Genomic DNA, 26,201 nt, shown 5'->3' with positions numbered 1-26,201 from the left:
GTGCTAACTTCTGGATATCCATAAGAGTTGAGCTGCTTAGGGAATGCAGCAGGACCATTGCCTATTAAAGAGACAGATGCATTTTTTTTCAGTGAGAATATTGTTTCAATGAGCTTTTTGGTTTGTAAGGGCCAGTTTTCTTGTCCATCAGTAAAAAAACATCACCACGTTTACCAAGCATTTAGTTTATGTCCTTTTAAACAGTCTACTCAATTTTATAATTTGTTTATAGATGTTGCCCTATAGTGAGAAATTACATGTGGCAGTTGTGAGAGAGGGTAAACTGAATTTCCTTTTCCATTTTAAAGTTCAGTTTGCATTATCAATAAGACATTTTGTTATGTAAATTGATAAAAATCTCTAGAGGATATACATTCCTTTCTGAAACCAACTGCCAGTTACTTATCTTTGGCATTAACCAGGAGCTTTTATAACAATATAGCCTTTTTCATCTTGAAAAAGCAGGCCTGTTATACAGCAGCATTCCTGTACTCCTAGTCCCTAAATAATTCACACAAAAGAATAAAATTAGAAGATCTGTAAAACCAAGACAAAACTGGAACATCATTTGTGTCAATACTTCCTCTGAAGGCAGTTATGGCACCTGAGGGAATACTCAGTTCCTACTCTGTCACCACCAAGGCAGGCAGACCTGCATCTTTGATTATTGGTAAAATGAGATCCACATGGATGTGGATCTGAGTTATAACCATCTTTACCAATGTAATCCTTCTCATAAGAAGACATCCATATTTTAATTATCATAAATAAATGGAAATTCTAGCTTTTAAATTTTGGAAATGAATACACTGAAGTCATTGCATAATTGTCTAATTTTTACATACATGCTTGTGTGTCTATATACAGATGTGCTTTCACTGAAGTATAAACTGCTGCATGGTGTTAGGCTCAGCCCTTCCTCCCTCTATTTTCCATTGTTTGAGTACTTCATTGTGTTTCCATCCACTGTTAGAGTCTACAGTCCAGAATGCCAGTTTAGGACTACTTAGGCATGACAGTGCTTGACATCAGATGGACAAAAAGTAGGTATTATTTGTGTAAACAGACCTTTAATATTGCCAGTGAGAACATATGGCTTTTTGAAGGTATTTTTTCAAGTATACCTCCTGCATTTCAACTGATAACCTGCCTAGCATGTTGTGCTGACATTGTCAGCTGACAGCATACCACAGATTGTTTGGCTTAATTACATAAGACAGCATAGTTCAGAAGATATAAGCATGCTTTATTCAAAACACAGAAGGGTTCATATGAAGGAGGTGTCCAAAAGCACAGAACAATCTAGCTATGGCATGATTTAAGTATCTGTCAGAAAGTATGATAAATAACAAGAAGTAATCAATGTGAAAGAGCTAATCATTCCTATCTTGTGCTTTGCATATGCATGTTTAAGTGTCCTGAAGAAATTCCCATGGTAAGTAGTGTATAGTTAAAGAATTGAGGTAAAGGGAATTAGAATCATAACTGTTTTGTGTTGACTAGAAGAAAAAATGTCTACGTGAAAATTCAGAACACAAGTATGGAAGTGGCTGTATCCAAAGGAGGTCTTCAAAGGCCTATCCTTGTATCCTGTCACATAACAAGAAACATACCCACTCCAGTCTTTGCTAATGTAGTTAATCTCCTGGTACTCTCGCTTGCTTTTTCATAATAAGGCTGTTCCTGGGACTGACTGTGATTAAATAAACCTGTGTTTGTACCTTGTCCTTCCCTAATAGGAGACTCCCTTAATTTGATCCACTGGAGTGTCATCCCTGGTGAAATGTACAGCTGTTACAGCTCTAACTTGTACTATCCACAAATGGCTCTGAAGCAGGAGCTGCAGCAGCTTCCCTGAAAATTTCCATACTTCAGCTTTCACTACTTGCACACAGATTTTGAGTTTAGAATGAATTATGGAGTATGGCAACAGAATTAATTTCTAGAAGCATCTGACAAAAATATTCGAAAGTATATATTAGTTATGTTGGGTTTTTTTTGAACACTTAAACCATCAAATATGTTCAGTGAGTCCGACTTCTGTCACATGCAGCTACTGTGGAACTCTAAAAAGCAATCAGCATTTTCAGCATTATAAATATTTTTTTATTTAATAACAGTGAATTTTATCTGACAGCTGTGTTTTCAAAGAAAAAAGCACACACCAAAAAATCTTCCCATCTGCAGTGAGATTTTTACTTTTAAAAAGTGTTTAAAAAGTCCTGCAAAGAAAATCTCTGTACATGCATGAGGAGGAAAGGAGGAGGAGTGCTGCTTTTAGTGTTGTCAGCTTCTGATGCATGTATACATCTGACAGTAAAAGAACTTTGAATAATAGAATAATACTGTTTCTGGTTGAATTTATGATGAAGCTCTGCAGAATCGATGGAGCCAGATAATGTTTATGCTCATCCAGGTTTTCTTGTTACTCCAAAGCCTGCTCTATCCACTTAGATCCATTTGAGCAGCTTGCTGCTTAGACAGTTCTACAAAGATTTCCCAGAGTATCAGTGGAAAAATACTATACCAGGTTCTGCTTCAAATTAATATACTAGCCCTTTTTTTTCCCCAGGATTCTGGCCTCTTTTTTTTTTTTGCTTTCAGGCATGCATAGGGGAAAGTACTGAGCAATTACATGTTTTGAGTCAAGATATACTATGAATCTGAAAGTAAGCACAGAGAATGATTTTAAGTTAGTGTTAGTCTGATTAAAAGTTTAGAGTAGAAAATGAAAAGTTCAGAATGGAAATGATGTGATATGAGCTTTGCCTCAAAGTTAGCTATGGAAATGTGAGCGTTTTCATGGTAAAATCTTCTCAAACTCCCCCAAGCCACTCATTAACCTGACTTAACATTCAATTCTGTTAAGTCTGATTCATACTGCTGAAATTTCTGTGGACAAAGAGAAAAGAAAATGGAGAATTTTGGTTGTTCCAAAATCCCTAGGACTGATGAGGTTCAAATTAGTGTCTGATGCATATTCCCAAAAGATTCTTGATGCAGTCTTGGTATTAAATATCCCATAGTAACAGTCTCACTGTATCTTTTGTGTGTTTCTGATACTTGTACACAGATTTAGGTTTCCTACATTTCGTCATATCTGTGGAATTACTCTGTATATTCACTGCTGCCTAATTGCTTTGGAAAACCACAAAGCATGTCTGGTTAGCCAAAAAGGGTCCCAGGAGCCCGGTCTTCTCTTTGGCCACATGTAAGAAAGAAGCTGGCCAGCAATAGAGGATTACTGCTCATTGGCATGAAGGGAAGAATGGAGGAACTTCTCAATAACAGCTCCTTTGACAGTGAACAACAGTTAATTTCTTGAAGTATTAAAGATTTTTTGTGAACTAGTATTCAAGTTCACAGGTTTACAGAGCTAATGGTTTTAGCAGTCCCTCTCTACTGTTGCAAGGAGTTAAGTGTTCCCATCTTAGAAGAAAGCACCTAGTGTACGTTTGCTGTGTTGTATCTAAGGGGGAGAAACAGATGAAACATTAAATGTTGTGTTTTAGCAATAGCAACCTTAAGTACATTTCTTCTCTGTATTGTCCGTATACTTTCGTGAACACTGTGCAGTGAATGAAGTAGATTGGACTAATAGAGTATTTAACATCTGCATTACAGAAGAAAAAATGATTCTCTGACTGATGGAGAGGCTTAGGGAACCTTTCTTCTAACAAATGAAAATTTGTATTTTAAATGCAAAGAAGTATGGACTTGCCAAACCCTAATATAAAAAAGTGCTTCTTTTCCCCTTTACCCACTTTTCATCTCTTTTTTCCCCTCAAAAATACAGTTTCTTTGCATGAATACAAAGTATTTTGATGTCTGACCTAGCCAATAACAAAGGAACCTCAATCCTATCTTATCGCTGAGGCTAAAAACCATGCTGCAAAAATAAAATCGATCTGTGCAAATTTATAGCAAAAATGGAACTGATCCATCAATACCATGATTTAGCACTTCTAGACTGCTAGAGATGTTACTGAATTGTATTAATCATTCCATGGCAATTTTCATTCTAGTCTGGTTATCCAAAAACCAGAATCCCAATGTTTGCACTTTTTGGAGGATTGAAACAATTTGAAGAACACAGCATGATATTATTATGTCCACTTTTCAGTGAGCATCAAAGAAAGAATTCTGTTAAGTGACATGATGGAGTAAAAAATACCTCTATGAAATAGAGTAGGAATTAGATTGTTGGGTGCTTTCAGCTCCTGAACTGGATCTATTGAACTGAATTATGTCAATTTTATTATTTCAATATGTGGTCTCAGAAATGCTTGGGATAAACTTTATTATCACAAGGAAAACATAATTCATACAAAAATTCCTTTTTTTTTGATACCATGTTTGGTATCTTATTCCCAGTTAAAATATGTATAAAAGTTATAAATTTCATATGGTCAAGTATGTGTAATGAAATGTTTGTGTCCACATAGAAGACACATGACAATGTTTCAAGTTCTCTCCTTTGAATTTCTTTGTGGAAAAACATAACAAAAGCATAAATTGTAGTTGGCTGTACTTGTGTGTTCATAAATGAAACACACTAATAAAGAAACAGCTTCTAACACCATAAAAAGATTACACTGAGCAAGAATAAAAAAAAAAATATTTTGAGTCTAGGCAAAATCTGCAAAATTTAAGTATTAAAAAATGCATAATCCTTGAGCTATGAAATGTCAGAGCTGTTGCTGATTATCAGCTGTTTTGTAAAGGTGAAAGCAAAAGGATATATAGTTGATGCTTATACCAAAGGAATCACAGGATTATGGGATGATGGAGGTTGGAAGGGTGTCACCTGGAGGTCATCCTGTTCAATCTGATTACACAGGGCCCCCTAGAGACAATTGCCGAGGATCATGTCCAGGCATTCTTTTTAGTATCTCCAAGAATGGAGATTCCCCAGCTTCTCAGGTCAGCATGCTCCACTGCTTGATCACCCTCAAAGAAAAAAGGTGTTTCATGATGTTCAGAGGGAAACTCCTTGTCTCAGTTTGTGATCATCACCTCTGATCCTGTCACTGAGCACCACAGAAAAGAGCCTGGCTCCATCTCCTTTGCATCCTCCCTTCAGGCATTTCTGTTCATTCATGAGATATAACGAAGCCTTTTCTTCACCAGGCTCAAGAATCCTACTTGCTCAGTCTTTACTCGTGTGAGGTACTCCAGTCCCTTAATCATCCTTGTGTAGTGTTTTGCTGGACTCTTGCACAGGGAAACCCATTATTTTACCCAGCATGCCAGATGTGACCAGTGCTGAGTAGAGGACAAGGATCACCTTCCTCAGTCACCTTGTATTACCTTGGCCTGGATTGTGTACTGATGCATGAGGTTATTCCTCCTCAGGTACAGGACCTGGCTTTTTTTTTTTTTTTTTGCTGAACTTCATGAGATTTCTGTTTGCTCATTTCTCCACATTTTTAAAGAGTACAAAAGATTCCTTTTTAAATCAAACATACCAAACCAAAGAAACTGCTGAACTGCAAACTGGCTTCTTGAACTGTAGGTCAGAGGTGCCCTGGCAAGCAAGCGACTGGATGTTTGGAATCAGTGATGCTTTGCTTTTAGTCTCTCTAGACAATCAGAACAAGTGATAAACTATCTCAAGATTGTGGTCTCTGCAGCTGTCAGTGGTGTTGTGGACATCATCACTCATAAAAGACCTTGGTTCTTCTACAGAAGCATTAGTACATGACTGTACAATACAATATGCCATGTTCAGTAATTGAAACAAATTGAAGTGTGGGAGGGTTAATATAAAGAAGAAAAATGGTGTTTTCAAATACTGGTTCAGAAATTCTCTGATCACTTAACATGGACACCTTTTTTCCCCAAACATAAATGTGAAAGAAGTGCAATACTCTTATGCAACAGCATGCTTCCCACTCCAGGAACACAGAAACAGTAAGTTTGGGTATTTCTTTTAGATTGCAGAATTAGGTCTTCCACCCCAAGGAAATAAAGTGGAGTATATCTTCAAAATACAGAAGTTACAATTTCCATCTAGTTTCACCCCCTATAATTAAACCAGGATCGATGGTGATTTTTGATCTGTCACTGATGGTCACTGTGCCCCCAGTGTGTACTGTCATACCTATACCAATCTTGCTTCCTCCTTCTCTGGAGTATCCCCACACCCCCACTTCTTGGAAGAGTCTTGTAAGTGGCTGTAGTCCCTCTCTACCCGTTGCTGTGTGCAGGCAGCAAAGGACCATACTGCCAACAGTGACATCTGCTGTTCGAGTCAGTGGCTGGGGTTGTCATTTAAACCATTCCCACTCAGCCAGAAAAACAGAGTCAAAGTCAAAACAGGAGTTCTTAGCTTGGGTTCTGCTCGGGAAGGGCTCTAAGCGAAGTGGAAATATGCTACACATCCTGCAGTGGCCTCAAAATATCACCAATAGCCACACTAGCAGTGAGAGCTGGAAGAAGACTTGGTGGTTCCATAGAATTAAAGAAGTGTTTGGACAGCACTCCCAGATGTGTAATGTGATTCTTGAGGTTGTCCTGTGCAGGGCCAGCAGCTGGAGTCAATGATCCTTGTGAATCCCTTCCAAGTCAGCTTATTCTATGACTCTAAGAAGCAGCAACTGGGGATTGAGGGCTGGAGACACCCTTCCCATTGGTGTGCCTTCTACACTGTTTTCAGGGAACAAGCTGTTCTCAAGCTATGTGTAACATTGCTAATCACAGGTGCCAAGATGCTGGTAAGAGAAAACCAAGATCTGTCCAATTAAAACCAGATTTTTAAAATTTTAGATGGTTTTCATAGATCATGGGCAATCTAACAAAAGCTTTTGTTTTATTTTGGGAAGAAAAGGCAAGGAAATAGCCTGAGGCAATGAAGGAGAAGATAATGAGTTGTTTATGAAAAGACATTTTCTTGAATGAAGTAAATCCTTAAATAATGTTTCAGAAAACAAAACAAAAAAAAAAAAAAAGCATTAAAATCTCAAAAGCACATATATGCACATTTTGTGTCCATAATACCACATGGAAGAGTAATGCTTTTATGTATTTATCTTTAAGAGCTCTTTTTTGATGTATCAACATAAATGAAGAAAAACTGAAAATAGATAATACTTTTCTGCTGTAGTGAACTTGCAGTGCTGTTCCTGCCCATAATCTTGTAAGGCAAGAAAGAAAAGATAATGGTATGCTGCCTTTTAATGCAGCAGAGTTTACAGTAACACATTCACAGTATTCCACATCTGTGCAATATACTTCTCTAGCAGTCTCATTTCAATAATATATTCTAATCCATTAACCTCACTCTGGTGAGGTTGCAGTGAACCATGACATTTCCAAATTAAAGTAAAATAAAAAAAACAGACTGCAGAGCTAAAATCCTTTTTCATAACCTTTTACTTATTTACAGAGGATTCATATGTTTAAATATACAAAACCATCATGACAGAATAATTATGATATTTTGTCATGTCATATTTTTTGAAACCATGTCAAATACTGAACTGAAGGACCTGCAGAAAACTAAAAAATAGCAAAAATGAATAAAATCAAAGCCAAGCTATGATGGATAAAGGATGAAGGATAATGAGCACATCAAAACTTTATTTTCTCTGCTACAGTACCTGACAGTTGATACTTTTGCAGTTCCAAGCAAAGTCCTGATAGTCCAGTGATTTCAATTCTTAACCTGATCCCATATTCCAAATGGCATCCAGCCTGGGTGCAGTGCAAACAGTGTCAATTCCAGAGTGCAACAGGGCTTCTTCACCTCTGGAAAGCCTTGCTTTTCCTGACCAACACTGCGGTATAATCTACTTGGATTGTTACACATGATTTCTGAAATCTGAGATTATCTCAATGTGTAGTTAGGCTATTCATATTTTTAATGTGTACCTGTATAAGCAAATTGTTCTGGGACAAGTCACAAGAGCAGGCTTTCTTGAAAGCAAACATGTAACCAGTAGGAAGAAAAGTACATTGCTAAACTAAGTAAGGGTAATGGAATACCAAACCAAATAGGAAGGTTGCCTTTAAATGATTCCAAGAAACCCAAAGAGCTGAATGTTAGTAACTGTTGAATTTTTAATTGAAACAAGTCCAGCAGGGGATTTTTGCATCCTAAAACCTCCATAGATTTTAATATTTATATACCAGAATTAAGCAAAGCTATACCATTTCCATCACAGAATTCTTCACTCTTGTATTTTATCAAATGTGTTTAAATCTCATCCTGAAAAAGTGGAAATGAATATTTCTATTTTGCAAGTGTACATAATATGATCAAATAATTTGTTAATCTCTTCTTTGTTAAGTTTTCCCTGTAAAGCCCACTTTCCAGGCACTTAATAATTTTCATTTCTTTCTTTCATTTTCTTTCATTTCATTTCTTTCTCCACTTCAGTTAAAGGAGCTCTTTTTTCTTTGGAATGTCAGAAGTAGAATTTACTGCCCATGAGTAGTCACACTAATACCAGATACAGAGATAGGAAGCATCTATCCCCCTCTGCAACAGTTTACATTTTATTTTGCTGTAGACTGGATTAATTCCTTCTGTTACACCACCTGATTGGGACAAACTTGTGTCCAAAAATTGCTTCTGTGACTGAAGCTCATCTTCTGAGACAGATTCCCAGGACAAAGGCCACCCTCCTCTACTGATAACCTGCATATTTCTTCCCTAAATAACACTTTTTTTTTTTTTTCTATTGAATTCCTATTGTTTACTTTTGGCATCATATTCCAAAGTTCAGCCCATTCCAGTGCCATCTCCAACTCTTTCATAATTTATTGTCAGAAAGTATTTTATTAGCATCATTTATTAATACTTAATGTGCCTTTTGCCCAGCTACAAGACAGAAGTATTTCTTGACCACTGGTATTTCTGCCTTTTTTCCTCAACGTTATGTCTGATTCTGTTGTTGCTATCCATGAATGGAACAACACTTCTTGTGATACCAGAATGTGAAAAACGAAACTACACAAAGTCAAAACATAGGACTCAAAGTAGACCTGTATTTTTGAGCTCTGATGCCATCAGAATTATTCCGAGGAAGCTGATGTACATTTTAAGGTTTTCCAAGCAAGGATTTGTATATACCTTTATTTTACTTGAATCCATTTTGATTTAATTAATGTAGTATTAGCATTTTTTAAAGGGATTCTTATTCTTTTTTTCACAAATTTTAGTATATTCTTAATACCATCCATTAACCTTAAAATCCATAAACTTTCTCCAGAATGGTCCTGCAATTTTCTGTGATTTATTTTTAAATAAGGGCTAATAGTTATAGCGATAAAAACAAAAATATCATTAAGACCTTACTTGAGCCCTACTGGTCTTGCTTTGTGTCATTGACAATTTATTTCACAATGTGTAATTTTTGACTAACCACAAAATAATTTGAATTTTTTATTAGGTAGTCTAGAATTGTTTTGTAAAGATATCATAATTTTTGGTTTATAAAGTAAATTTGCAACCCAAGAAAACACAATCAAAACCCCCTGGGCTTAGAGAAATTCTGTAATCCTAAGTTTCTTTTGCTGATGGCCCCTTTAACATTTTGACAAATCTCCTGGACACTTTTCATTTCCCATCTATTCCTAGATGGCCCTTCCTGTCCCCAGCCCTGAACCCTGCCTCCTTTCCAGAAAATTTCAGTCACCTTTCCTTCAGGGACAGCTTGACAAATTGATGCAAGATAAAGGTTTGACATTCCTGCTCTGACTCCCCATCTGCCTGGAAGAGCTATAGTAAGAGCACAGAAATGGACATAACCCTTTACTGCAGCATATCATTTTCTGGACATTTTTCTGCCTTATGAAGTTGTGATTCTTAGCTCAAATTAATGAACACATACTCCTGCCTTCCCCAGGGGTGTTTGAGTGTTTTGGAGCCACTAGGCCATGGTATTGGAAAGCTGCAGACCCTTGATTTCAGTAGGAGCAACACCTGGACTTCTCCTTCCTGCTGAGAGCACTGGGAACAGCAGGAGGTTTTTTTTGTCTCCTGGACTGTAGAAAGGGGCCCCAGCAGCCAGGCTGCACTGCTTCACTGACTGGGTCTGGCTGGCTGCATCCTTATCCTCCCACAATCAGCCGAGCTTTAAGTAGGGAGGATTTTGTCACACTTCTTCTCTTTCAGCAAGGCAGGCTAATAAGACTTTTCTTATGGCTTAAGGTTTCTGATTTTCTACAGTCACAGGCAGACATTACAGTGGGGAATAAGATTATCATGATCTTTCAAATTTCTTTTCAAACCACTAGTCCAGGTACTTGAGAAATACCAATCACTATCTGATAATTTTGAACTACTACTACTACTACTACTACTACTACTACTAATAATAATAATATCATTGTTTGGAAGGCTCTACAAAAAAGTGTATGCTAAAAATGTGTGTAGGAAAGGGATGCATCAGAATCAGTTACATTAGTACATTAATTATTACACTAAATAAATCAACATGTTATTATTATACCCAAGTTTATATTATTACATCCAGAGGGGAAATAAGTGTCACAAGCAGCTGAGCAAAAGGTTTCTCCTGGCAGGATCAAACTGTGCAGAGCTAGAGATCTATAGTGTTTCAGGTTTGAGGCACTTTCAGAATTCAGTCTTTCTAACTGCCTACACAGAAAAGTTTTCAAATCTGTTTACATGCTTAGATTTTAAGCTAAAATGATTCATTTTTTTTTGTGCTGTAATCACATGTAGGTAACAGGACACATATGTGCAGGTACAGTACAGTGTTTGGAAGAGCTGAGCCTTGTGAATCAGCAGAAGGTTGGAAACTTAGCAAAAAATGATTATAAGTTAAATAGCAAAAAAAATATGGTAAGTGTATATATGTATAATTTGACAATACATTAGGTTTTGCTATTCTCTGCTAAGAATGATACGTTTAATCTCCTGCTGCATCCAAACATTTATTTCACAAACAGAAGCATGATTTTTTTCATAAATATTACAAAAATTGTGTCTTAAATAAAAATATTGTTGCCATGGGACAAAACTTTAGATAATATATGCAGAAGTTACAGTAGCATCCAGGAGTTCATATTTTGTAGCCATTTACATTAGGGAAAACCTGTATTAACAGTTAGCATTTTTTTTTCCTCAGTAAAGTGCGTTCAAAATATTTGCTAATTAAAACCTTTATATCTTTTAGACAGTAAAAGTGCTTTTTCCAACCTGCAACAGCTATGTAACTTATTTTATTAGTATTTTGGTAATAAAGTCAGATAAGCCTTTGATTTAATAATTAGCATTTATAGAGTGCTTTCTGCCTTCAGAGCACTTTGCAAACATTAACTAATTAATTCTTGCAACTGGCTCTCCTGTAATTTGGGGAAGCAAGTATGTTCATAGACGTTTGCCTGTGGTAAGGGGAAGAAAGTATTATCTCAGACATGTTATGAAATAGAGACTTAAGACATATAAATTAAGTTATTCACCTAAGTTCACAAAGATGGAAATGTTGTCAGAGTAGGAACTGAAATTAAATTATTGTTGTGGTTTAATCTGGCAGGCAGCTGAACACCACACAGCTGTTTGCTCACTATCCCCCTGCCACTGGAATGGGGAAGAGATCTGGGGGGAAAAAAGGGAAAATTAATGGGTTGAGATAAGGACAATTTAATAGAACAGAAAAGAAAGGAATAATGATGATGGTGATGATGATGATGGTGATGATGATAATAATAATAATAAAAGGAGAATTGGAATATACAAAAGTGGTGCAGGATGCAATTGCTCACCACTCACTGACAGATGTCCAGCCAGTTCCCAAACAATGGCCCCTGGCCAGATTTCCCCCTAGTTTGTATACTGAGCACTCTTGCAATTCACATACCTGTCCCTCTAGGGTTGAGGTTGGTTTTCCTCGTGTCCTCTCTGAATTCATGCAGATAAAGCCACAGGGTGACCCATGGTGTGTAGCCACTCTGTCCTCTCTCTTGAGCAGAGTCCTCATAGCTGAGATACTGGTCCATAGTGGTGGGGAGTAGAATATATGAATTGCTGGAATTCACAGGATGTTTTTTTGGACAGTTTCTCCACCACTGAGGCATAGGTCCATAATGAGGCAGAGATTTTTTGTATTGGCAGAGCTGGACAGCAAATTCACCCACTGTTTGTCCCTCTCCGTCTCTCTAGGTCATTGCTGACAATGAGTTGGCATACGATGGTGTTGAGCTTGGTATAAAGTTCCACACATAACTTTCTCCATTTGTTTGGGTGATATACAACAGCTTTCTTAAAGGGATACCTTTCCCTAGGGTCTGACAGGTGTCAGCTCCAGAAGCTGAGTACTTGTGTCCCTTTTCCTACTGCATTGTCAATGCCCTCTTCCCTAGAAAAGGATCCCAGCTGTCTGGCTTTCCTACCCTCTAATTTCAGGGTTATCCCAGCAAAAAAGCTGTGAGGTGACAATGTACTCACCTGGATGAGGGCTGAAATCTTTTCACATATCTCGCATCTCACTTGGGGATAGGTTACCCTCTCCTTTATGAGTCCTGCATCTTCTTTCTCAAGTTCTCTTGATGGTCCTGCTCTGGAGTAGTCTGTCTTGTCACTTTTTCCCTTAGCAAGGGAAGAATTTCTTCCTTTGCTATGTGAGTTGACTTTTGCTTCCAACATTTCTTCTTGTGTATTGGGCAGCTGATACTGGCAAGGGTTGGCTCTCTAATTCAGCTGCAGTGCTTGTCATGGAGGTTGGAGTAGCTGTGCCAGTCACTGGGGTTGGAGTAGCCATGTGCCTGTGTTTACTCAAGCCTGTCAGGGGGCTTGGAGTAGCTGTAGTGCACATTGCAGGTGTTGGAGTAGCTGTAGTGCACATTGCAGGTGTTGGAGTAGCTGTAGTGCACGTTGCAGGTGTTGGAGTAGCTGTAGTGCATGTTGCAGGTGTTGGAGCAGCTGCAATACCTGTTGTTTTCTCATCAGATCCAAACACTTTCTTTTCCTCTTGCAGGTGCTGAGTAATGTTGAGTAGGGCTTGGTTGGCCTGGGCCAGTCCCCAGCATATTGCAGTGATTTGTGTCTCTCTGGAATGGTCAGGGTGATGGCATAATTTTTCCAAATAATTTATTAATTATTCCTTATTCTCCACTTGTTCAGAAGTGAAGTTCTGAAACATTGGATGTTTGCACTGTCCAAGGCACTTGCTCTTACTATCCCCCATACCCTGCCACTCATAACTACCCAGCCCTGGGGGAGATCTCTGGGTGGTAGTCTTAAATAGTTGTTTAAATGTGACCTGAAACATATTCAGGAGTAGAGACATATCAACAGGAAGATGCTGGTTTGAACATCCTGAGGATATAAAAAATTTTCGAGAGCTGTTTTAACTAGCCTGGAGGAAAAGGGGAAGGTGAAGGAGAAAGGGAAGGTGGAGGAGCAGAGAAAAGTGTCCTCCCTTGTGTTTCCCACAGATTAGCACTCTGAGATGAAGAGGTAAAGAGTGTAATTATTAATAATTAATAGTTTTGATATGGCTCCCAACGTACTGAGATGATGGTAATGCTGAGTAAAAATGCTAGATTAGTTTCATGGCCAGTAATTTTATCCTATCATAAACCAGTGTTACAAAGTACAACAAAATTATACCCTTAATCCAGGCCCCAGAGGTGATAAACAGCACAACAGGGAACATACACAGCAAATAAAGTGTTACATAACCCAACTCTGAGAACAAGTGCAACAGCTCTGATAGGAATTAAGTCAACATTGTGACCAGCAACTATTAAACAATTTCATAAATGCTTATAGGAAATTGGTTTTAACACATTTTAGTCTGATCTCCTGTTACATCTACCCTTTGTGCCCCATGTTGGGTGGGGCATTGTGGTTTCACCAAGCAAAGCAGGCGACCAGACACTACAGAGACACTTGCTCACCAACCTCATGCCACAGAGAAGGGAGAGAGAACTGAGGGAGAAAAAAAAATAAAATTCATGTGTTGAGATGAGGACAGTCCAAAAGGACAGAAAAAGGAGGGGAAATAATAATAATTACTATGAAAATAATAATAATAGCATACAAAACAAGTGATGAACAGTGCAATTGCTCACCTCATCCTGATAAATGTGCAGCCAGCTCTTGAGCAGTTGCCCCTGTCCAGTTTTCCCCTACTTTATAGACTGAGCATGATGCCATATTCTTTGGCCAGTTTGGGTCAGCTGTACCAGCTGTGTCCCCTCCTGGCTTCTTGTTCCCAGTTTGCTCACTGGAGGGGTGCGGTGAGAAGCTGAAAAATCCATGGCTTAGTATAAACACTGCTCAGCAGCAACTTAAATATCAGTGTGTTACCAACAATATTCTCATCCTAAACCAAAACACAGCACTGTACCAGCTACTAGGAAGAAAACTGACTGTATCCCAGCTGAAACTAGGACAGTTATTCTCTTCATCCTCTTCTCCACTCCAGTCACAGATCATTTTACTGATTTTTGTCAGTGAGGTCTTCCAAAGCAAAGCAAAGCTCGGCAAAGCAAGGCAAAGTCAGGCAAGGCAAAATAAGGCGATGCAAAGCTTTGGGTACTCAGGAGGCCCCTCCATCTTCTTTTAACCCAGCATCTCAGGCCGCTTGCTGATGTACGTGTATGCCTCAGGAAAACACGTAACAGTTCATACAACAGGTTTGCCCACATTTGCTGGGCCCAGGGTGTGACCATTGGACAAGGAGAGCACCTCAGCAAGGGGTTACAGTGGGCTCTCTCCTCGGGGTTCCCAGCCCCTGCACTTCCCACAGTCAGTGACATTCAACCAAGCAGGCATGTGAGGCTGGGAGCAGGTGATATGCAGGATGCAGCAGTGTACCCAAGTGTCAGACTTAATAGATCTTCCTATACAGTGGTGCTCCTCTGGGCTCTCTGACCTAGCTAATGAACTCTTCCCACTCTCCTCTACTGCTGTTAGCTCTCCTAGGCTATCGCCACAATATGAAGACAAAATTTAAAAAGAAGCAGACTTCTCCTGCTGACAGCTTGCCTTATTTCTGCCTTGAGTACAACCTGCTACAAGTATTTATTATTGTAAAGGTGGAATATTGTTTGTTCCCTTTCTTTCCTATGAGTTTATTGATTTGTGGCCTACAATAATGCAGGTTCCCTGTTTATTGCATCGCATCTAGCCACTATGTTATACTGTATGTTACCCATATGACAGATATGTAGATCTCTGGATGTTGCAAGTGGTATGAGGAGAGTACAAACTGCAAGAAGGCTGTGTCATGGCCTTGATGGTATGAGAGGGTAATAAGAAGTCACTTGCAGGTTTTTGACTCAGCAAGGCAAGTAAGGTCTCTTGGTTCACAGGCTTCAGGAAATGTATTGAAATTAAGATAATATTTTTACAGAAAATAAAGACAATTAATAAATTTTTTAAATTAATGGCTTGTTTTCGATGAACTATAGAATTCTGTTGTTAGTCATTTTTTGGTTTTGCTAAACGTTTGGAATTAATATTAGTTTGTCAGATTTTATAAGTGTATTATTTTTTGTGTGATGAAATCATAAGCTAGAAATTAATTATATTACTGCTGTGCATCAATTTCTTTTCAACAAACATTTGAAACATTTGAAAAAGCCAAGAAACTTCAGGATGTTTTTAATATCTCAACCAAGTTCTCATATATCATGTGTCTTTTTTGAGCAAGAAAAACAGTGAAACAGCAACAGAGCAATATCTGCTAATGCACACTTCATCATTACATTCAGATAAACAATACAATTAAATAATGTAGGAGGTTTGTAAAGATTAGAGCATTAGGGGCTAAGAACCCCTTGGTGATCAGCTATTTGTTAAGTATTGAAGAGTAACTTTTTGTGATTCTGTTTCTGTACGCTGAGCCTGTCAAGTGGAGACTACTAGAAAACAGAGCAGTGCTGTGTTTTGCAATTGGTGTGCCAAGCACTATTTCTCTATGGAAATGAACAGATTTTTTTTTAATTTGCTACTTTATTGTATTTATAATTAGCCGTCTGGAAAAAAAAAGTTCTCTTTTAGCATCTGCAGTGATGCATTGATTCTTTCATTACAGCAAATACACATGACCCCCGGTGTTCAACTGTAAACAATAATAGTTACTGGCTTCATTAGGAAGCTAGCAGATGGCTTGTAAGTTCTCATGGTAGCATTTATCCATTTGAGGCTTGCAGTGTGCAAATGTTTGTCTTTTAAACAGGATAAAACAATGTAAAAGGGACTCTGTGCTTTGTTTTTATTAGTAGCAATTCATTTGTTTTGCAGATTTGAGTCTGAATATCTGAGTGCACTGCCAATATTTCCTGGCTGCAGGTAAAATACTCTCCGGGCCTTACCTCTGCCTCTGTGCCATTTTCTGTACCAGAAGAAATGAGGCTAAATACCACTTCCAGAGCTTTGACAGAGATGTATTTTTCTTAGCGCAACTCGTATTATAAACCCAACCCCGTTTCCTTCCCCTTCCCCTTCCACTTCCCTTTTCCCTTCCCCTTCCAAGTGGTGCCCTCTTTTATCAGAGAGGCAGTAGTGCCCATAGTTTACCCTACACAGGCTGGGGATCTGGCCATAACAATCATTAGTGCCCTTTTGTCATTCCAAAACATTTACAGAGCCAAATTCTTGTGCACAGCTTTGGAATACCTGATGAATAACAGCTCATTTACTGTCATCACCAGTCTGATGCCTGGAGTGTGATGAACTTCAGGGTGCTTCCCAGATAGGCTGCAGGCAGTTGCAATGATTGTCAAACATAATTGCCACATTTATTATCTCAATAGCCAGAGCTATCTGAAGACCAGTTAATATTCAATAAAATTTAGTAGAGCACAATAGCACTTTTAAAGCAGAGCAGTGTGTGAGCCTTTGATGGCTTTTCCTGTAGTGCTCAGCTACTGCTCAGACTCTCATTACTCTTTCACTTACTCAGTTTTGTTGGTAGCTGGAATCAAGATACATTATCAAGATGCAGAAGCAGGGGTCTTATATTAAATATGCTGTTAAATACCTTCAGTTTTCTTTGAAAGCATAGATATGTGGTGGTGCAAACTCACTCAAAGAGTTGCACCACTGCATTACAACTGGATCTGCACATGGAGAAAGCAATAACTACTTCATACTTCAGTATTGGCTGCTCATGGTTTCTTCACATAAGCTTTGGCTGTTGGTTTTTACAATATGAAGGTAGAAATCAGCCATTCAGAAAGGACCATCAAAAATTAGAAACTTTTTATAGGAAAAATCTTATTTTGAGAGTTTAAATGAACTTGACTGCCTGGGTCTCCTGTTTCCTTTTTGTACAGTAAAGGCATGAGTATCAAGAAGAGAAATTTGAGCAAGCAATGGTGTAAAATTCTTTAGGTTTTCATATTTTCATGTGTTATATTCAGTTTTAAAATTTAAAATTACTTTTGTATGGAGGGACATCTGTATATCCTGGAAGAGATATTGGAATTTTGCTTTCAAAGCATATATTTTCACTTTTTACCATCTTCTGTTTTATTAAAAATAGTATTTGCATAAAAAACTTCCTTTCTTCTAAGCACATCTGCTCTCGCTTCTACCTCACCTGAAGATCTAACCCTTTGCATGTGATATCTACAATGAAGAATAAGCAGCAGGAGCTGATGAGCTTTCAAGAAATAAAGATCCTATTTTCATGCAAATGTACTAGTAATTAAAATCGTTGGGAGAAAATAAAAAGGCAACTCAATATGTAATACATTCAAATTTAATTTGAAGTATAATTGTTTTAAACTATTCCATAAGAACACCCAGATTCTTTAAGTGCTTTCATTTTGAGAACAGTAATAATTGTCATTCAGATTAATGGATTAGTTTTTCTTCTCAAAAGACACCTTTAAAATAAGTTTAGGAGTAATAGTAAGAAGTCTTGAAAGTTGGGGTTTTTTCCCTGTGGTTTGAAATAAAGTTAAATTCCTAAGTGAACTGAACTTCCATTCAAGCCTGTGGGTGAAGTATGGCTGTGCTTAAACATTCAGCCTAAGGCCTACTACAAGCCCGACACGACTTCCACTACAGAAAGTATGTCAAGCTGTACCTTCAGCATTTAGTGTTGTCATTAACCATCTCACTTTCCTGAAGGAAGCAATTTATTGGAAAACAAAAACTGTTTTTATTAAGTTTTACCATTCCTTTCAATCACTTCAAATCTTACAAATTCAAGAAGATACTTTGTGGTAGTAACACATTCCATAATTCTATCCTTTTAAAATTACTGCAGGAATTCAAAGGGACTTAACTTACAGCATTTCTCTTCTCTTCTAAAATTTGAGATCTTGAGCATTCTCTATTCTCATGACACATGAGCACAATTCCCAATAAAATAAAACAATTGTCTAAATATGGGACCCAGTTCCATTCATCTTTGAAGCTCTAAGGCTGAAAAGTTTGAATGCATAAACAACTTCTGCCATTTTATCTTATGCTATTAAAATTCCTTACTCTGTATATAGAACTAGTCATAGCTCCCAGTGATGATATGTGCATCTTTACTGATTAGAAATAAGTTTACTTCTGATAGGTTTGGAACAGCTGGGCATTTTACATATATATATATGTATATAAAGCTACATAATTTAGATCCATAGAATAAAGAAGTGGGGTATTGATGATTTATTGATTAAGGCTTACATTTGGATGATGTGGAGCTAATAAATAATGTAAGACCACCATATAGACCATAGCTGATGACCATTTACTTATAAATGAACTACCAGTAACTACACATAATATATTAATTCTTTTCAATATAATAACATAAAACACAGTAAGTCTTTTTTTTTATTGTACAGTGGTGAGATTGCTTCCATTTCGGCTTCTACCTTCATTTCATTTTCATAGCTTCATTCAGTACATGCCTATTAAATATATTATTATATTTCTTTGAACTTATTAGAAAGACTTATAAAAAAATTCTGGATGTCTTGAAAGCTTCATAAAGTAAACAATTAAATGTAAAATTGTCCAGGACAGGATCCCAAGAAACTATTCTCAAATGCATTGGGCCTATTTGTATTCATCATTGTACTCACCAAGAGTAGGAATAATGCCACTGATGTCAGTTGTGCTAACTGCAGATTGCTCTATTTTACATATTCTACCAAAAAAAGGTTATTAGTATTACAAAATGAGCATTCAAAAATTAGACACTGACAATATTATGAAAAGAAGCGTTAGGAGATTGCTTTAAGGGAGGGATAGTAGGGCTGGTTTGCATCTTAATGTATTGATACAAAATCTGGGAACCTACCAAAGGTGGATATCTGAAAGTCTTTGAGCAAAAATTCCTTATGAAAATATTAGATATTAAATATAGATCTAAGATTCATCAGAACATTTGACAGCACCTTTATATTAACATCACCCAGTAAGATGATGAAAATAGCTAAGATGTGTTAAGAGTTAAGCAAGAAAAGCCACAGGCTAATTCAAAGGAATCATAAAAGAAAACCACGAGCTTTGTCCATATCCACTTAGATAGGTTTAACAACACAGAGGAGCTAAAAAAGGCCAACACAGAACGGGTCAGCATGGCAGAGATTAGTTCATGCCCTTGCTGTGAGAAGGATTCAGATGGGACAATGTTTATTTTCTTCTCAGTACCTTGATCTCCAGCAAAAAAACCTGTCAGGAAGGATCCCTCACAATCACTGCTTTCAATCCAATTTTCTCCATAGGTATCTGACATCAGTAGCAAGACATTGGTCTGTGTAGTGAAGGTTAGAACTCACTGTGAAAAAAAGACCTATTCTATTCTATTTATTTTCTTATCCTACATTTAATATCTTGGTATTTGAATTATTTCAATAATGAGGTATGGTATCATTTAATCTGTGCCCTAAAAATACTGGGGAAATATGTATGCATATTTGTGTCATTGAGGAAGGGTCTGTTTTATGCTGTAGCTGATCTTGCAAATGAAGCTGAAGGTAGTGACCAGGTGTGATTGTCTTTTTTTTTTCTGCAATAATTGATTCTATTTTTGTTTCTTTCTCCTACATCTCTCCCTCTCTCCCTCCAGAATTTCCTCTGTCATACAAGTAGATATTATATTGATAGAGGCTGGCAATGAAGCTCACATTCTTCATCCTCTAGATTTCAGTTAGCTTGGCCTGAGGCTGCAGAATACAGGGATCTAAGATCCTCAGATTACAAATCAATGAAAAAACAGTGTGAAGAGTGCAGAATGAGTTTTATGTGACCAGAATTGACTCTGGGTTTCAGAAGATGAGAAACAGGCTAGAGCATCTGGAAAGGTGCAGATTTCACTCTGCCTTGCTGTAATCTAGTTAACAGAAGTTAGAATAACAAAGCTCATTATCTAGTGCAGTTCAACAAAGAGATCTACCTGAGAGCAAGCATTAGTACCAGATGCAAAGATGCAAGGATCCACAAACCATCCGTAATTATGGACTGAGTTGGCCACTTACTGCTTTTTATTTTCAGAGTAGGCTTAGTGCCTCTGTGAGCTCCTCAAGTAGCATCATTTACTTCTTTGCTTCAGCTTCAGTCAAATATTTATTTAGGAGCTGTTGTCAAAAGAATAAGCAATCTTGATTCTAATGGGTATGGTTATATGTGAAGTGTACTTTACACTTGCTGTTGCCTTATCTTCACAGAATCACAGAATTGTTTGGGTTGGAAGGAACTTCTGGAGATCATCTGGTCTGAGCCCACTGCCAAGGCAGGGTCACCTAGAGCAGGTTATACAGGAACTTATCCAGGTGGGTTGAACCTCTCCAGAGAAGGAGACTCAACAACCTCCCTGGGCAGTGCTCTGCTACCCTCAATGTAATGAAGTTCTTCCCCATGTTGAGGTGGAACTTCATGTGTCTTGATTTATGACCGTCTTGTCTAACTCATTCTTCTTCTGCATGTGGAAACTGAAAAGGCAGGTGGGAGACAAAATTCCCATGTGACTTAAGGAAATTGAGGATTTGGTAGCGATAACTCTGCTTCCACTCACTGTTCTTGAGTACACACTTTGAGGGTGAGGGAATTCACACTGCAGCACTCAAAGTGCAGGGATATATACACCAGTGATGAGTTTAGCATATACTGGACTGGTTAGAGAGTATAGCAACAAAGAACATCACTTAGTGCTTAATACATACACTTTTGAAATACAGTGCACTAAATCTCTCTTTATTCCAGGAAATATCACAGCAGTCTTCCAACAAGGGCTGTCCTCTACCTCTGTTACTCTTTCTGATTTTTTGGCAGTAACTGGAAAATTTCAGAGTAAAATTCATTTTGCAATTCCATCAGTCACTGATGTGCCTGCTGGCATAATTACCAGAACACTGCATAGACAAACAAACAAGTAAACTGATGGAAAGAAATGTTAATTTTTGCCTTCCTGAAACAGATTCAAACTAATATTGTAGTTTTCAATTCTTGCCATGCTCCTTTGTACTGTGAGTCTGGATTTAGCATTCTGCATCTTCTGTACATAGTTTTTGTCCTTTCTAGCTGCTGCCAGATATTGAATGACTAACGGTATTGTACATTTTTACCAAATAGTTTGAACAGAATTTAATATAATAATTTTTCTAATTACCTGATATTGTAAGCTTTTTATTGAATACCACAAGGTCTTTGACATGCTCAGTACAACCCATAATTTAGGGCATAGTCTCTGTTATTTTTTTAACATACTAACTTTTATATATTATAAATTTTCACTTTTCTAGCATATACAAATCCACCTTTTTTCCCCCACTGAATTCGAACTATGTTGTCCTTGTTTCTGTTCATGATCAGCTGTTACCTGCATTCCTCACACATGAAACTGCGCACCTTGAAGCTCTGTCAGTTGTCCAGTTCTTTAGTGTGATGAAGATTTGGATCTAATGCTAAGCTCTCTGCACTGGTCATCTTCATTTCACATTTATGGCCATTCCTTGACTCTAAAAGCAAGCCAGTTTGTTGTCCAGTTGAGAATTACTTCCTTACTTCTTACTCTGTTCATTAATAATGTATTTGGTACTGGATTAAAAGCTTCCTTGGAATCCAAGTGAATAATATATGCTTTTTTACTTTTGTCTGATTTTGTTGTCATTTTCCCAAAGAAACAAATCTAGTTTGTTGTGCATAATTTCCATTTTGGTAATCTTCACACCAAGCTATTAAATATTCTATTTGTGTGGAAGATCTGGGCAGTTTACCAAAATAGAAATGTTCCTCTTGTATTTTTAGATACCTGTCATAGTGCCATAAGCAATATTTAACATTTTGCAGACAGTACATAAAGCAATGTGTTTGGTACTGTACCCAATACAAAGATATGTTTTCACATAACAGAAATGAGCTACAGCCTAATAGAGAACAAAGTAGATTCTATCAAGAAATACTTTAAAATGTCCTGAAACATATATTTTGTGCATGAAAATCTGCCAGTCAAGTTTTTACATCGGTTACAGTTTCAAAGAGTACCCTGGGGTGCAACTCTGTTGCAATGTGAAAATAACAAAAGAAATATGAGTCTGCAAAAATGTCACAAACACATGAAATCTAAAAAGTACCCATTAAATTTGATGGAAGAAGAATTACTGTTCCAACCTATTAGTCTGTTATATATTTAAAACTGGAATTCCTTTAAGAAGTCTTGAGACTGAAGCCCCAGTGAATTCCACAGTGATTCATGGTGAAAAGAAGTCTGATTTGAGACTTTTGCCATATTCTGTGTTTCATTTCACTGAAAATTTTGGGGACATGTTAAAGGTAATATAGAACTTGGTTAGCAACAAAATTTTTTCCTTGCATACTTTGTATTTCTGTTCTTTGTGATTTATTAGTGGATACAGATTTTAAATAATGACAAAAATAAAGAGGAGAATGTAAGCATCTTCATTGTTGGCTTCCTGAAATCCAAGAAATAAAGCCTGAGTTTGAGACTCTCCATGCAGAGATAGATGTGTTCTATATGCAAAGTATGGTTTCATAAATGTGACCACTACAGCCAGTGGCACAAGTTGGTAGAGCCTTAAAGGGCTCGTTCTCCAGCCATTCATGTGACTTAGTGCTTTTACCACACTGACTGATACATCCTAACATTGCTCTGGAGGCTTTCTGGCCCCTGGGCACTTCCATCATGACAATTGATCTCTTGGACTATGCAAGCCCAAAGCCCCTTGACCCGTTACCAGATGGAGTTGTAACTGGGGGCCAAATAGTGAAGTGACAGAGCTGGCATCTGCCTCTGCATAATCTTGGACCAGCAGATGTCCCTCCTGGCATATTCTCTTTCACTCCCTTCAAAGAGGAGACACAGTTTGTTTTGTATGTTTAGGGGCTTCACTGGTCTCTGGCACTGCAGCCGTTCTTCCCAACAAGCTTTTGTTCCATTAAGTATCAATTTTATGGTATCACCAGCACACACTGTCATCTCATTATTGGCTCTCATTTCAAAATAATTTATAAATACCTGGAAAACATATCTCAGACAGACCACTGTGAAACTCCACTTTTGACCTCTTTTACTATGAATACTGAACATTTACTCTGATGCTCTCACTTTTAACCAACTACTTATCCATGCAGGAAGCCTCCCTTTTTAAGCTATTATTGTTTGGAAAGATGCAGGGTCCTTTAGCCTGCCCTCTGCTCCCAGGGGCTTCTAGTTCTTACTTTGTCCCCACATCCCTGTCAGGATTGCATTGAAACAAACCTTAATCATAGCCTAGCCACAGCTCAGGTTCAAAAATGGAGCTGGAAGTTGTTTATGGCTGGGCTTGATGATCTTAAAGGTCTTTTCTTACCTAAATTATTCTATGATTCTATGACTTTATAAAGAGCAATGCAGCAGATATTGCTTCTGAGATAAATACATACATTTCATAACTTGTGATAGGTCTTTTTTTCCCAGGCATTTTCTTCCACATTGAATCAAGAAGCACACTCTTTTCAACCACCTTTTCAAAGGCTAACACTGAGCTTAGGCTGAAGCCTCCTAGCATGCTTAAGGTCCCTTGAATAACGTTCTACCTAGGAATCTTCTGGACACATGTCCTGCATTTCTTTGGAGTCCCTTTTCTACCCTCAGCCTCATCACCCTCTGTAAGCTTTCTAGTTTTTCTAACCTTATGACTTGCCATAACTTGAGGCTGTACTCATGTTACTTTCAAATCCTATGGGCTCTTTAGCCCAAGAGATCATGCCTTAAAAGGGGAGGTACAAATGTAATGTTAATCCTGTTAATGTTTTAATAATCTAATGGTACAATTTACCCCATTAATGCAGAAAAAATACACTAGCAATACAGCTGAAATTGTTCCTATAAACTTTGTTTTTCCTACTTTCTGTGAGGCTGTACTCACTTTCTGCATGTCCCAATGGGTCCTAAGGTTAACAACTTCCATCTTCCTTAAAAAGATTGCTTTAGAAATGGACATGTCATTGGCCTCCTGGGTCCTTTGATGGAAAGACTTCAGTGTTCACAGTAGGAGTTTCTTTCTCCTCTGATTTGGAATCTGCTTGGGTTTTCTTAATAGCAGTCTGCATCCTTCTCATTGGATGATTGGATGATTCTCAAGTCTGAAATTTTCCCCACAGCTCCTTTCAATGTAAAAAGCCACTGTTACAAAGGAATAGTTGTGCTTTTACCATATAAAGTATACACAGACTGTGGTCAAGCCAGGTAGGCAATGCCATCTTGACCACTAGATGATTGTCATACACACACACACACAAAAGAAAACCCCAAATTAAAATCAGCCTATGTCAAGACAAGCCCAGACAGCTCCTGAAACCCAGCACTATCAGGTCGGTATCAGTGTCTGGCCTTTTACTTGTATTGACAAAATCCTATTTACTGAGCTACACCTGAAAACACTGAAAATAACAGCACAGTTTCTCATTTCCTTTGCTTTTCTGTGCCTTTTCCTTTATTTGAGAACAAGAGTCACGCTTTTTGGAATAATTTTTCCTTAGTCTTGCCCCAAGGCCTGTGTCAGACCATGCTGAACTTGCTTAGGATGCCCTCACATAATGTGCTCCCTATAAACCAGCATCCCAAAGTCCTGTCTTGGTGGTCTTTTTTTTCTACCTTCAGTCTTACCATCCTTGTAGGCACTTGGGTTTAGAAAACCCTAATTCTAACCTGAACTCATGTCTTTTGAAAATCAAAATATGCTGTATCAATATCATCATGCCTATATAATCCACATACTTTTTGGCTCTTTTGAAAAACTGTCAGAAATGTAAAGCAGTGTCTTCCTCAACAGAATGCTAACTCTTCCCAAATAAATCAGATCTATCCAGGTGTCTCCTGATTCTGTTTCTTATCAAAGTTTCTAGTAATTTGTCCTGTACTCATCAGACTTAGATTCCTACTATTTCCAGACTTTCCCTGGAACCCTTTTAAAAATTTGATTTCACATCTTCTGTCTTCCAGAAGCAAAGCAATTTTAAGCAATAGGTTAAACCCTGCAGTGAGTAATTCAGCTCTTTTGTCCTTGAGTTCCTTTAGAAATTTGGAGTGTATACTATATATTCCTGGTGATTTTCACTTTATCTATTTATTCCATAATCTCTTCAATTTCAGACTGCTCTTCAGATGAGTTCCCTGCCAAGAAGGGTTCTGATTTTGGAATCTTCCCAGTTCCTTCCACAGCGACCACCAATGCAAAGGGTTCATTTAGCTTCTCTGCAATGACCTTGACTTCTCCGAGTACTCTTTTATGCCATGAAAACAAACTAGCCTTACAGATTCTGGCAGACCTCCTGCTCCTGATGTGTTTTGTAGTGAAAAGGATATTAGTTTTGATTCCTTTGTTAGGTATTCTTCAGATGCTTTTTGGTCTGCCTTATTATGTTTTCACATTTAACCTTGCAGAGTTTGTAACTCTTCTTGTGTCATTTGAACATGACTTCAGCCTTTTCAAAGATAGATTTTTGCTTCTAACAGCCTTACTTACCCTGCTGGTTAGTTACACCAGCTTCCTTTGCCCTTGAGACTCTGAGCTGCCCTTCTCTTCATTTGGCAAACTTCCTCATTCTTACTTTGTTACTCTTTTTTGAATTACAGCAGAACTGTAGGGAAGAAGTGCCCTAGCTGTTCCTTGACCGTGATCTAATCTAGTGGTTTTTCAAGGAGATTCCTGGCAGGGTTCCTTTCCTCAGAGCTGGGTCTGTAAAGAACAAAGAAATAAAATGTGGGGAGATATGGGGGAATATGTGCTCTTCTAGGACTTTCTGTGTGCTTACTTGCCCTTGCTTTTTT

General features: G+C 37.8%; 1 protein-coding gene across 4 annotated transcripts in view; it reads left to right on the top strand.

Annotated features, from left to right (window-relative positions):
* DCTD (dCMP deaminase) overlaps positions 1 to 26,201 on the top strand; it is a 60,470-nt gene that overhangs the window by 3,163 nt on the left and 31,106 nt on the right. The gene's annotated exons all lie outside the window — the stretch shown is intronic.

The sequence above is a fragment of the Vidua macroura genome, chromosome 4, assembly GCF_024509145.1.
Source record: "Vidua macroura isolate BioBank_ID:100142 chromosome 4, ASM2450914v1, whole genome shotgun sequence".
Classification (NCBI taxonomy): Eukaryota; Metazoa; Chordata; class Aves; order Passeriformes; family Viduidae; genus Vidua; species Vidua macroura.
Note: the sequence above shows the minus strand (reverse complement) of the source record. Positions and strands in the feature narration are given on the sequence as shown.